The sequence below is a fragment of the Hyperoodon ampullatus genome, assembly GCF_949752795.1.
Source record: "Hyperoodon ampullatus genome assembly, chromosome: 2".
NCBI lineage: Eukaryota > Metazoa > Chordata > Mammalia > Artiodactyla > Ziphiidae > Hyperoodon > Hyperoodon ampullatus.
In genome coordinates, this window is record NC_136915.1 from 137,470,829 (window position 1) to 137,483,634 (window position 12,806).

At 39.2% G+C, this 12,806-nt stretch overlaps 1 pseudogene across 1 annotated transcript in view; it reads right to left on the reverse strand.

Moving 5' to 3' along the window:
* Positions 1-1,164: 1,164 nt before the first annotated feature.
* Positions 1,165-12,806, reverse strand: part of LOC307065619 (centrosomal protein of 78 kDa-like) — a 203,874-nt pseudogene continuing 192,232 nt past the window's right edge. The window contains exons 14-18 of the transcript in view: positions 5,309-5,386; positions 3,710-3,876; positions 2,711-2,882; positions 2,341-2,388; positions 1,165-1,792 (exon numbers count right to left, since the gene is read on the reverse strand). The product of the transcript in view is annotated as a centrosomal protein of 78 kDa-like (transcript). The remainder of the gene's footprint in view (positions 1,793-2,340; positions 2,389-2,710; positions 2,883-3,709; positions 3,877-5,308; positions 5,387-12,806) is intronic.

The following is a 12,806-nucleotide window of genomic DNA, read 5'->3' on the forward strand; positions in this document are numbered from 1 at the left end:
CCAATGAGAAGCCTGCACACCACAAATAAGAGTAGCCCCTGCTCACCGCAACTACAGAAAGCCCGCGTGTAGCAACGAAGACCCAACGCAGCCAAAAATAATATAAATAAATACATTTATTTTTAAAAAGTGGATGTATTAAAAAAAACACCAAAAGGTCCTACTGTATAGAACAGGGAACTATATTCAATATCCTGTGATAAACCTTAATGGAAAAGAATATGAAAAAGAATGTATATAAATGTATAACTGAGTCACTTTCCTGTGCAGCAGTAATTAACACAACACTGTAATTCTACTATATGTCAATAAAAAATACAATTTAAAAAAACTGCCATAAAAATCATCACATAAGGGGGACTTCCCTGGTGGTCCAGTGGTTATGACTTCGCCTTCCAATGGAGGGGGTGAGGGTTCAATTCCTGGTCGGGGAGCTAAGATCCCACATGCCTTGCAGCCAAAAATCCAAAACATAAGACAAAAGCAATACTGTAACAAATTGCATAAAGACTTTAAAAGTAGTCGACAGCAAAAAAAATCTTTTAAAAAATCACATAAATCAGAAACAAATGAAACATAATAAACTCCATACATTAAAAAAAAAAAAGAGCATGGGTTCTGGTCACATCCCAGCTTCCCACTTGGTTACAGCTGTGTAATTCTGGGCAACTCACATAATGTCTCCTCAGACTCCTCATCTATAAAATTGGGATGGTAGTATTTCCCTACCTCATAGTGTTGCTGTAATCCATAAACACGGTTAAGTGCTTTGGTAAATGTTTGATGCTCTCTGGTTATTGTGAATTAAAATATGTCCATGGCTTCTGGCCATATGATTTATAATAGTTTGACAGTTAACCAAATGGTAAAACGATTCCATTTATTATTCCCATCTCTTTTTACCCCTTACCCTGTTTTGTTGTTTACGTATTCTCCCACCACAGAGTGTTAGTTCCAGGAGAGTAAAGGCTTTATTTTGTTCACTGCTGAAAGCAATAGCACCCAGCAAAGTACTGTACATATGAAGCCCTCAGTAAACACCAGCTGAATGAATGGTGCAAACTGTCACAAGGAAAAATACACCAAAACTTTCATTATAATAAAAAAGTATAGATAAATCTTTCTCTAATGGCTTCCAGTCAAGTATTTCAAAACACCATATGCTATAGTAAAAACATAAGTAATTTATTAAAATTTGAAGGCAAAAACATAATTTTAAAAGATTTAGACCTATGTTAGGCGTGATGGAATATGGATGCTTTCTGGAAATTCACAATCAGATCCAAGAGTCTCACTTTCAGAATGTTCTAGTAGACTGAGTTTACTTTTAGTTGTCTTTGATGAAACAGTCACTATTGTACAGAAATTTCTTAACAGAAATGTGTTTTTTCGAAGACTCACTTCTAATTGGTTCAGTAAGCAAAGAATTATTTTGCCCAATTCCTTTGCTTTTCTGCTTTACAGGTGAGTCAGAGCAGGAATGCAGGTCCTTCCCAGGTGGTTTCTTAGCAGAGTCGTTTTTGGTATATTATGCTTTGGTCATTTTCTCTGAAGAAGACCTGCTATTTCTAGGTAATTCCTCTTCTTTTCTTTGACTTCCAGTTGCAGAAATGACGTCTGCTGAAGAAGAACACGTTCTAGCATTGAAATCTTCAAAAGACTCCTGCCGCTGCTCTGGGACTATGACCCCCAGGTTGTCTTTGGAAGTTTCTAAGGCCTCCTGAGTAGAGACTGGGACATGGAAGGAGTCAACAGGCAAAGGAATCCCAGCATCACCTGTAATTTTCTGAAACTGGAGGGAAAGACAAAAGACAAGACAAAAATTCAGTGATGAACAAAGCCAACCATTAAAAAGTAGAGTTCAAAACTTCAATGTTACTCTGTGATCTTATTATTAACATAGTCAATTGATTATTCAGAAGATTTCAGAGCCAGTTTTTTTCTAATTATATCTTGCCAAGTGATTCTCAGCTTAACCTAGCTATCTATATCCAAGGCTATGTCTGCTACATTTTCAGACTTTGGTGATTGGGGTAGTTATTACCCATTTCCTTTCCCTCACTAAAATGAAACCCTACTCTGTAAGAAAATTAATTTCTTTGCTATCCTCCAGGCACAAGTAAACAGTATATAGTTTGTGACCAGACTGTGTTCTCAAGCTGTCAGTTCACAAGACCAGTCTGAGATTGGCTGAGCTGGGCAAAGGGGACACCAAGTGAGGCTGGAGGAAAAGCTCACAGGTTTCCCCTCCCATTCCCATGACCAGGTGAGTCAGTATAAGATCTTACGTATCAGCTATGTCAAGATTACTTATTATAAAAATTATATCAGTACGTGTACCTTCATTAGTGTTCCTTCATTGTAAGCTAACTGCATACAAATAGAAACCTAGATAAAATATGAATAGAACAGACATTTATACAATTTAAAATTTGGAATATTTTCTGTAATGTTTTCTTTCTTCATTAAGGAGAGTTTGCTGTAACTCCTACATTTTCTAAAGAACTTCCAGTTTTCTTATGTACAACAATACAGTATCATGAAATGGGCCCACATTTACTAATCTCAGATTTGGAGAGGACTCCAGAGTCTTCTAGCTCGCGAGCATGTGAACTATTAGAGACTGACCATTATTATTTTCTCTGTGATTTGGTCATTTCCTTTTTGCTAATCACTCTTAGAATCATTAAGTGCTGTCCTCTCCACTTACTTGGAGATTTTGCATTGGTCCTGGGGCACTCTGCTTTGATTCTGATTTTTCTTCTTCAAGTGCCTTCTTTTCTTCTTTAGGTGGACTACTAACAGTAGAATTCATCTGGGGACGACCTAGTAAATGAAAATCTGACTGATCTATACCAGCCATTGTGGCCAGCTGCCCAAGCCTGGACCAGAGGAGGAAAGGAGAAAAGACAAAGGTTATTATAATCACAGAAGAGCAATTAAGATTTCCTTAGAGCTACAATCATAATACTTCTAAAATCTTAAAAGCCAACATCCTACTCCAGACTACAAGCCTCTCTCTCCCCCAACTTCTCAGCCCCTTCCAGATTCATCCTCTAGGAGACATCCCACTGTCTCAGTAGCAGCTTCAACATGTACCATGCACCCCATCCACTGCCTGTCACACCTCCATTCCCACACTTCTTTACCACCTTTCCTCCAGTTTCCAAGAATGTGTTTGTTCCTTCCTTCCCAACACCAACGCCAATTCATTCACTAACAAAACACCACTCCATCAACTATCAATCTCCACTTCCCTCTTTCAGCAAAATTGCTCGCAGTTGAGAACCACTGACCTATATCTTCCCTGCAGATTAATAATAATTTTTATGTCTAAGACAAAAATAACTTTAATTCAAACTTATCAAACAAGCAAAATAAATGAAAGAGAGGAAAATTCTTATCCATTCCCGAATATTTTCAATGAAAACTGCCTTCAATTTAGTCTTTAGAAAAAACTGTACCTACTAATTACTCTGTCTACAGGTTACTCTTTTATAATGGGCTCCCCACTCTACCAAAGCAGGCTCCCCTATTTGCATTTCTTAAAAAATTTAATTCCTCATGTTAAAACGTCAACTATATTACCTATAATTACACTAAATTTGGCTAAATATGGCCACGTAAGTGATGAAAATTGCTCCAGTTCCTCAGCAAACTACCATTAGAGTCGCAAAGAGAAGAATGCCATGAAGAGAAATGAACTAACCCAGCATCTTTAAGGAGAACCAGGAAAGCATGGAACTTCTGAAAAGAATTCTCAGTGCTGCCCCAAACACCTTCATCATCCAGGATCATGCTTGTCAATGAGTGGGCATGAAGGGCTTCAGACAAAGAGAAAGTTGTGTTTCTTAACTGGGCATTTTCATGTTCCAGCTATACAAGAAGACTGAAAATGTCTGACATGACTTTTTCTCATTGTCATCAAAAGTAGTCTTGTCTAGTTTCAAGGAACAAAACTAAAACACTCAAAATGTAATTAATCTGTAATTAACCTAACTCTCCACCAGTAAAGACAGAGACCATATCACATAATAACCAAAACCCCCAGGCACCCAACAAAGTTTCCTATATAACGCTTAGGTGGTATATAAATAAACCAAAGTTATCGTTTTATTAATGATCTTTCACAAAAGATCACATTTCTAACTGGTTCAATTCATAATGGAGCCTCATTCCACATTAGAAAATTACCTGCTTTAAGTTTCCCTTAAATTAGAAAGTGAATTCTAGAATCTGATTTGAACAAAACATATTACAACTCTGCTGAATGTTAACAATTAACTTTAGTGAGCAAAATATCTAATGCTTACGTTTAAAAGTCCTAAATCGGGCTTCCCTGGTGGCGCAGTGGTTGAGAGTCCACCTGCCGATGGAAGGGACGCGGGTTCATGACCCGGTCTGGGAGGATCCCACATGCCGCGGAGTGGCTGGGCCTGTGAGCCATGGCCGCAGGGCCTGCGCGTCTGGAGCCTGGGCTCTGCAACGGGAGAGGCCACAACAGTGAGAGGCCCGCGTACCAAAAAAAAAAAAAAAATTCCTAAATCATACCCAACCCAATTTATTAAATGTGCGATCACCAGTATTTTCTTGGGCTCCTTCAAAATATTCACTCGTGTGCATTCTTTCCCTTCCGCTCATCACCTATGCACTTAAAACCCCCTATAAGCTCAATTCCAGTATTTCTCAGAAAGGCTGTTATGTTCATGATGCCCCTTTTGCCTTATATAAGCAGGTGCTCACCATTTATTGAATGAGTGTCCGCCAATCCAGTGGATGCACTTTGAAAAATTCCTCCCTATGCTCAATCTCTGATAAAGTATATTTAGATAGAACTTTTTAGATTACGCCCTGCTTTCATGCACATTACCTAATGTAATTCTTAGAGTATATATTTTTATCTTTCATCGCATTCTTAGAAGTTTTCCAATATCTTAAATTTATTTAAATGATTCACTTTCCTAATTCATTGCCAGGAGAGTCTCATCATGTCTTTTATGCTACTGTATATACAGTATATGCACAAAAAGTGCTTTCTTGAATCAAAGAATTATGAACAGAAAATAAGCTAATGTCATAAGAAAGCGCACACACAGACACACACAAAATGAGATTTTCACATTTTGAAAAACATGCTTTCTGGAATATAGATCATATGATCACTAAATACCAGCAAATGCAAAAGTCCACATGATACAACCAATTTGCAACATATTACAGTTTTAAAGTTTACAAACTATGTGTACATGGCTTAAAATCAAATTGAAATAACACCAAAACACTCTCAAAAGTGTAAGAAGTTGTTTACTTCATTGACTCATTTATCAGCCTTCAGTCTTATTACTCTTTCCTCCTTTAACTGCTTTAGGCACTCCTCCAGTTTTTCCTGAACAGAGTAAATGTTATAACTAATTCGTAGTATAATATCCAAAAGCCTTTCCAGCTATAGGCCTCGTCAGGTTTTAGGGGCAGAGCCAGAAGTGAACTCAGATTTTAGTCTGCTGCTGGTGATATCATACCGTGCTAGTGAAATGAATTATCAAAATCTATCAAATTAACATAGTAAAGATTTATTTAAATTCCACTCTTTCCAACATAAATGTGTGGTAGCCCACCATAAAAGGCATATGCGTATAACATAGCAAATCAGAAATAAATAGTTAAGACCAAGAAAGAAAAGTTCTATTTTTATTTGTGGGTCTCTTTATAGTAGGAAGTCCTATTAATGAACATGTTTAACATACCTGAATTGCATAATTGCCGATTCAAAAGCATTATTTTAAAAAGTAATCACTTTTTTTTTTTTTTTTTTTTGCGGTGCGCGGGCCTCTCACTGTTGTGGCCTCTCCCATCGCGGAGCACAGGCTCCGGACGCACAGGCTCAGCAGCCATGGCTCACGGGCCCGGCCACTCCGCGGCATGTGGGATCTTCCCCGGACGGGGGCACGAACCCGTGTCCCCTGCATCGGCAGGCAGGTGGACTCTCAACCACTGCGCCACCAGGGAAGCCCCAAGAGTAATCACTTTTAAAGCAATTTACAAGTCAAGCACTGTTCCTGGAGTTCCCTGGGCATTAAATAATCTAATCATCAAAACCCTAAGAGGGGGCTTCCCTGATGGCACAGTGGTTAAGAATCTGCCTGCCAGTGCAGGGGACACAGGTTCGAGCCCTGGTCCAGAGAGATCCCACGTGCCTCAGAGCAACTAAGCCCAGGTGCCACGACTACTGAGCCTACGCTCTAGAGCCCCCGAGTCACAACTACTGAGCCCGCGTGCCACAACTACTGAAGCCTGCGCGCCTAGAGCCCATGCTCTGCAAAAAGAGAAACCACCGCAATGAGAAGCCCGCACACCACTACGAAGAGTAGCGCCCGCTCGACGCAAGTAGAGAAAGCCCGTGAGCAGTATCCAACACCCAGCTCCGCCAAAAATAGATAAATAAAATAAATTTATTAAAATAAAAACCGTACGAGGAAAGAACAATCACTAACTCCATGTTATTTTACAGATGGGGGAAACAGAGGCAGAGAAGTAGAGTAAGTAGAGCAGCACAGCCAAGGTCACACCACTAGGTAGCAGAGCCGCACTGTGGACTCAGGAAGCTGGCTGCCATTCCTGCTCACGGAGGTGGTAGTCTTCCCATCCACCAAGGTTAATAAAATAAAATGAACACTGATAAACTCTCTTAGGAGTTTTAGGAACTAAGACACTTCGGTCCTTGAAATGGGGACACTGCTTGCAATAGGCAGACTTCTAACAGAGCCCCTAAGACTCTTACTTACTGAAGTACACAAACCTTCCACTTATCCAATCAAACTCTAAATCTAGGTGCTGCAGTGAAGGGATTTTGCAGACGGAATTAAGGTCCACAATCAGTTGATTTTTGTAAGACAGGGAGATTCTTCTAGGTGGATGGGACCTACTCAGGCACCCCATGAAAAGGACCTGAACGCTTCCTGAATTGAAGTACAAAAGGGACAAAAGGGAGACTCTCCATTGCTGGCTCTGAAGAAGTCCAATGCTGTGCCAGGAAAGGCAAGCAAGAGGCCTCTAGGAGCTGAGACTGTCCCCCGACTGACAGCCAGCAAGGAAATGGGGACCTCTGTCCTGCAACTGCAGAATCTGAATTACGCCAACAAGCCGAAGAAGCCTGTAGGCATTCTTCCCCAGAGCCTCTGGATGCTAACACAGCCAGACTGACATCTTGATTTCAGCTCTGTGATCCACACAAACTATGGTGAACATCCAACTTTTGGGGCTCAATGTCTTACACTTAAATTTCATGTGCTTTAACAGGAGGGAACTCACACGTTCCCGTGTGTATCTGAGCAGGAAACCTAGTCACGCTGTGCCTGGACTTCTGACCTACAGAACTGTGAGCTAGTCAAATAGGTATTGTTTTCAGTCAGTAAGAGTGTAGTAAAAGAATCAATATCCTACTCAACCTCCAGGTTCGTGAACAAAATAAATGATTGTCATTGTTTTAGGCCACTGTTTCGGGGTGGTTTCTTATGCAGCGATAAACAATCAGAATTCCTATACTTATGAAAGCAGTACGGTATATTTATACCTTTTAACTGCTTTGAACAATCACTTAAAGAATGAGGAACTCTAGGGTTTCTCTGGTGGCGCAGTGGTTGAGAGTCCGCCTGCCGATGCAGGGGACACGGGTTCATGCCCCGGTCCGGGAAGATCCCACATGCTGCAGAGCGGCTGGGCCCGTGAGCCATGGCTGCTGAGCCTGCGCGTCCAGAGCCTGTGCTCCACAACAGTGAGAGGCCCGCATACCGAACAAAAAAAAAAAAAAAAAGAATGAGGAACTCTATTATATGTCATCATTGGGAGAGGAACTGGTATCACTTTCTGGCGAGTAGCTCTTGGTACCTAACAACAATCGTATATCAGGAGTTTATCCTAAGAAAATCAAAGATGTGGGCAAATATTTATCTACCAACATGATGCCATAAGATTGTTTATAAACAAACCCTAGAAGAAAGCTAAGAGCCTCCAAATTGGGACCGGTTTAAATAAAAACAGCTCACCATCCGAAGGAATGCGCTGTGAAGCCACTAAGAAAAGAATGACAAGAGGACTCAACCACAGTTAATGAATGGGCTTCAGGAGTGCTACATTCAAAATATATCTGTGCATTTTTCCTGGGAGATGATGCATAAGCTTAATCAAATTCTCTGATGTAGAAGAGTATTTAGTGACATGGCAAAATATTTCTGATACTTTTTTAAGACAGAAGAGCAGATTAGCTGTGTGTACATGCAGAGGTGGCTTTTATTTCCTTCAAGAAGTTGTTCATTGTTTTCAAACATTTGCTCAATGAACATATATTTTTATATTCAGAACATGTTTAAAAAATTGAGAGTCTAAGAACTTCAAATTCTTTAATGTTTCATTACTAAAGCCAGTCAAGTTTTCAATGGGGAAAAAGGGAAAAAAATGAAAAATTCCTCTACTTTTACTATAATGGTTTCATCAATCTTCTAAAACTGATTTCAAAGAAATTCTAAACAAATAAGCAAACAAACAAAAAACCCTCACCAGTCAGAGGAAAGTAGACTAAAATTCCTGACTGGTTCTAAATAGCACATCAAAGTGCAATTACATGCAACAGTTTCTCCCTCTAGTGGAGGGAATTAGAACACAGTGTTGAATTTTTGTGAAAAAGTGTACCCTCCTCCTACAAAGTATTCAGAATTCATGTCCCTTACATGGAAATATGGAACCAAAAAAGTTAGAAAGTAAAATTGCTTGATATTCTATTACTTAAACAAGACTAATGATAAGGCTTTGGAATAATTTTCCTTCCTGTCATCTGCTCTCCTTCCTCCCTTCTGTACACTGGCTAGGGTGATTTTTCTAGGACAAAGTTCCCATCATATTGGATATCAAATTGTTTGTTCAACTTTTCTCCATTTAACATTGAAATCAATCATTTCTCATATAATCAGGGGATTCGTAACCTTGATTTTTTTTTGTGTGGGCTACAAAATATTCCACTGAGTGGGTTTACTGGTTAACCATTTCACACATTTAAATTCTTTCCAACTTTTCAATATTATCAGACAAAATAACCGTTTTTATGCATGAAGGCTTTTTTTCCATATTGAGAATAAGGTTCTTACAATAAATCCATAAAAATGAATTTGAGATCAAAGCAAATGAACATTTTTAAGGCTCTGAGGTACCTATCTCCAAACTTCTTTCCAAAAGATTTCTGAGATTTTACACTGCCATCAGCGACGTATAACTTGGTATATAACCTCTACTATAACTGTTGGCTTACTTCCTCACTTAGAGTGCAAGTTATTTGAAGATAGGGGGTGTATTTTATTAAGTGTTTATCCCCAGCAACTGTGCCTAGCAAAACGTAGACGGTCAATAAATAATTGCTTAATAAGGAAAATCCCTGCCAATACAAGATGTACGTGTGTGAAAGACAGACTCTGTGTTTTTCTCTAACTGGATAGATGAAAACTTGTCATCTTCTTTAATGTGCAATTTTTTTGCTTATAATTAGTCATTAAATTTCTCTTTCAGATTATATTGTAAAAATTCAGATTCTCTGAGGCAAATGGGCCTGGCACTACCCACTAGGTATATAACCTTGGACAAATTCTATAACACTAGGCCTCAACTTCCTCATCTATAAAATGGAGATAAGATCCCATATCACAGAGCTCTTGTGAGGATTACATGAGTTAGAACACATATAAAATTAGAAGAGTGCTTGGTACATAGAACATGTGCAATTAATGCTGAATGAATGAACATGCGAATGCAAACAGTAGTGAAGGGCTTAAAATGAAATGGTCTCATCCCACTCCCACATCCAGCACTCAAGAAGCGACTGATTCTTTATGCAGGTTTTTAATTGTAAAATATGATATGTGTACTGAGAAGTGCACAGAACAAAACTGTCAATGTGACAAATAAAAAGAGAATACTTACATAACCACTACCTGAATCTGAAAGTATTAATACTTGTCAGCATCGCAAAAACCCCCCATATCCTTTTCTTATCACAAGCTCCTTCCCTCTTCCCAGATAAACACCAACCTCACTTCTTGACAATCATTTCCTTTAACCTGCATGCATCCCTAACAAAAAAGTTTAGTCGTGTCAACATCTAACTTTATGTAGAGGATCATAGTATATGAAGTCTTTTCTATCTTATTTCTTCCTCTCAACATTGGTTTAAAAAATTCATCCACATTGCTGCCTGTAGCTCTAGTTCATTCAATTTTATTGCTGGATAGTTTTCCCACTGTACGAATACACATCATTTATTTAATTTTTGACTCTTAATGGACATCTGGTTTGTTTTCAGTTTGTGCTAATGCAAATCATGGACAGGAATCCTGCTTTACCCGTTATTCTGGTGCATTTACATAGGGCAGGGGTGAGGGCTGCTGGCTCACAGGCTATTTATATACCTTCAGTTGATGGAGAGTGCTAAATGCTTTCCAAAGTAGTTGTGTCGATTTATACTCCAGTATAAACAGGGTAGAAGATTCCCATAGTACTTCAGGTCTACAATACCTGATACTACCAGACTTTTTATTTATGTATTTGTCAATCTGATTGACATGTAGTTTCCTTGGTTTTGACTCACTTTTCACTTATAACTTAATGAAGTCGTACACTTTTCTGTGTTTACTGGCTGTATGGATTTCCTTTTTTATGAGGTTTACGTCAAATATTGTTATCTTTTATTATTTTATTATTATTATTTACTTTTGGCTGTATTGGGTCTTCGTTGCTGCGTGCAGGTTTTCTCTAGTTGCGGCGAGCGGTGGCTACTCTTCATTGCGGTGGCTTCACTTGTTATGAAGCACAGGATCTAGGCGTGCAGGCTTCAGTAGTTGTGGCACGTGGACTCAGTAGTTGTGGTTCGCAGGCTCTAGAGTGCAGGCTCCGTAGTTGTGGCAAACGGGCTTCGCTGCTCCGTGGCATGTGGGATCTTCCCGGACCAGGGCTCAAACCCGTGTCCCCTGCCTTGAGAGGCAGGTTCTTAACCACTGAGCCACCAGGGAGGTCCAACTATTGTTATTTTGAATTCTTCTCCATTTCCAAGTAATACTCTTGCATGACTATTTTCTCACTAAATTGGACGCATTATCTGTTCACTTTCTAACTTACTAATAAGTAAGGGTTTAGTTCCTCTACACTCTTTCCTATGTCCACACTGCTCAGTAAAGTTCTGTCATCATGAGTTATTCCACTGCTCATGATCTCTTTGACTTGTAGTGATATACTTAAAAACCTACATTGTTGATCAACTAGAAACTCTCTCGACGTCACGCTTTGTAAAATGAGGACATTCATACCATCTTCCCTTTTTTCTACCTCCTGTCTACCTTCCAAACCTAGCTTTTACGTTGTCAAAGTTGAAATTTATATTCTGTTCTATGTGCAGTTAAGTCTTCTGTTATTTGAGAGTCAGTACGGAGTAAGGTTTAAGAGAACAGGCAGAGAGCCTAAACTCAAAGCCTCGATCCAACCTTAAATTAGGTACAGCCTGGGCAAGTTCCTTCCCTGCCTTAGCTTCCTGTTCTCAAAAGTGGGAATGATATTAGCACCAACCTCATAAGGCTATTCAGAGGATTAAATGAGTTAATATATGCAAAAACACTTAGAGCCTAATATATACTAAGTACATACTAGTACACAATACATTTCAGTACATACCAAGTTAATACTAATACATACTAAGGATAGTTTACTTTAGTTATTTGTGATTACATGCAAGTTGACAATAAAAGCTGCAAACCAAGACAGTATTGCCATTATTACAATGAAATTAATATTGCCCACTGCAGATGTACTGTGTCTCTGTGTATAGACTACACCTCGTTCCCTACTGTGCCAGTGTCACTGCCCTTGTGCAGGGTGACCAGATAACCCAAGCCACCTTGGGGTGTTCCAGTTTATACCTGTTGTTCTGATTTTACAGCATCAGAGCGCCTCCTTACACTATTGAAGTGTAAGGAGTTTGGACAAGTTCTGGTTTGGACAACAAATTAGATAGGTGGTCATTACCCTTGTGTGTCACTGAAAAGGGGGACATCTATAGTGTCAAATTTAAGTGGATTCTTCCCTTCCTCACCAATAGTAGGTTAAAAATCAGCCATAGTTTAGTTTGCTTCAGGTTTATGTCCGTATAGCCCTTTCTCCTCTGGAGTTCAAGTTCCTTCTCCTCTTCCTCTCCCTCCTCCCTTCCAACAGTGCCTAATACCTAGTAAGTACAATATGCCTCAAGGTGTTTCTAAGCTCTCAACCACACAATCAATAGAAGCCTCTCCACTCTAGACTAGCTGCAATCTGCACTGAATCCCCTATTACCTTCCTTCTTGGTTTATTGCCTCATTTTGCTGGATTATTTCTATAAATAGCTTAAGGTGTGTAGCACAGGAGGTCAATTTTTCAAATTTCTTTGTGTACAAAATATCTTCTTCAGCCTCCACTTATGACTCATAGTTTGGCTGGATACAAATCCCTAGGGTGAAAATTATGTGCCTGAAAAACTTTGGAGGTATCTTTCTAATGCCTTCCAGGATCCATGGTGCTCATGACAAGTATGATAAAGTCAGATTTTACATTTTTTTTTAGGTGACCAGTATTTTTCTCTCTGGAATGGATGTATCCTCTCAGTATTTTATTCTATTTTAATTTATTTTTTCAGTATTTTAAAGTTTCACAATGAAGGGTGCCTAGGTATGAGTCTATTCTTGCTCGTCTTGCATAACTATTTTCAATCTGAGGCCTGATGTCTACTTTCAGCTGTGGGGAAT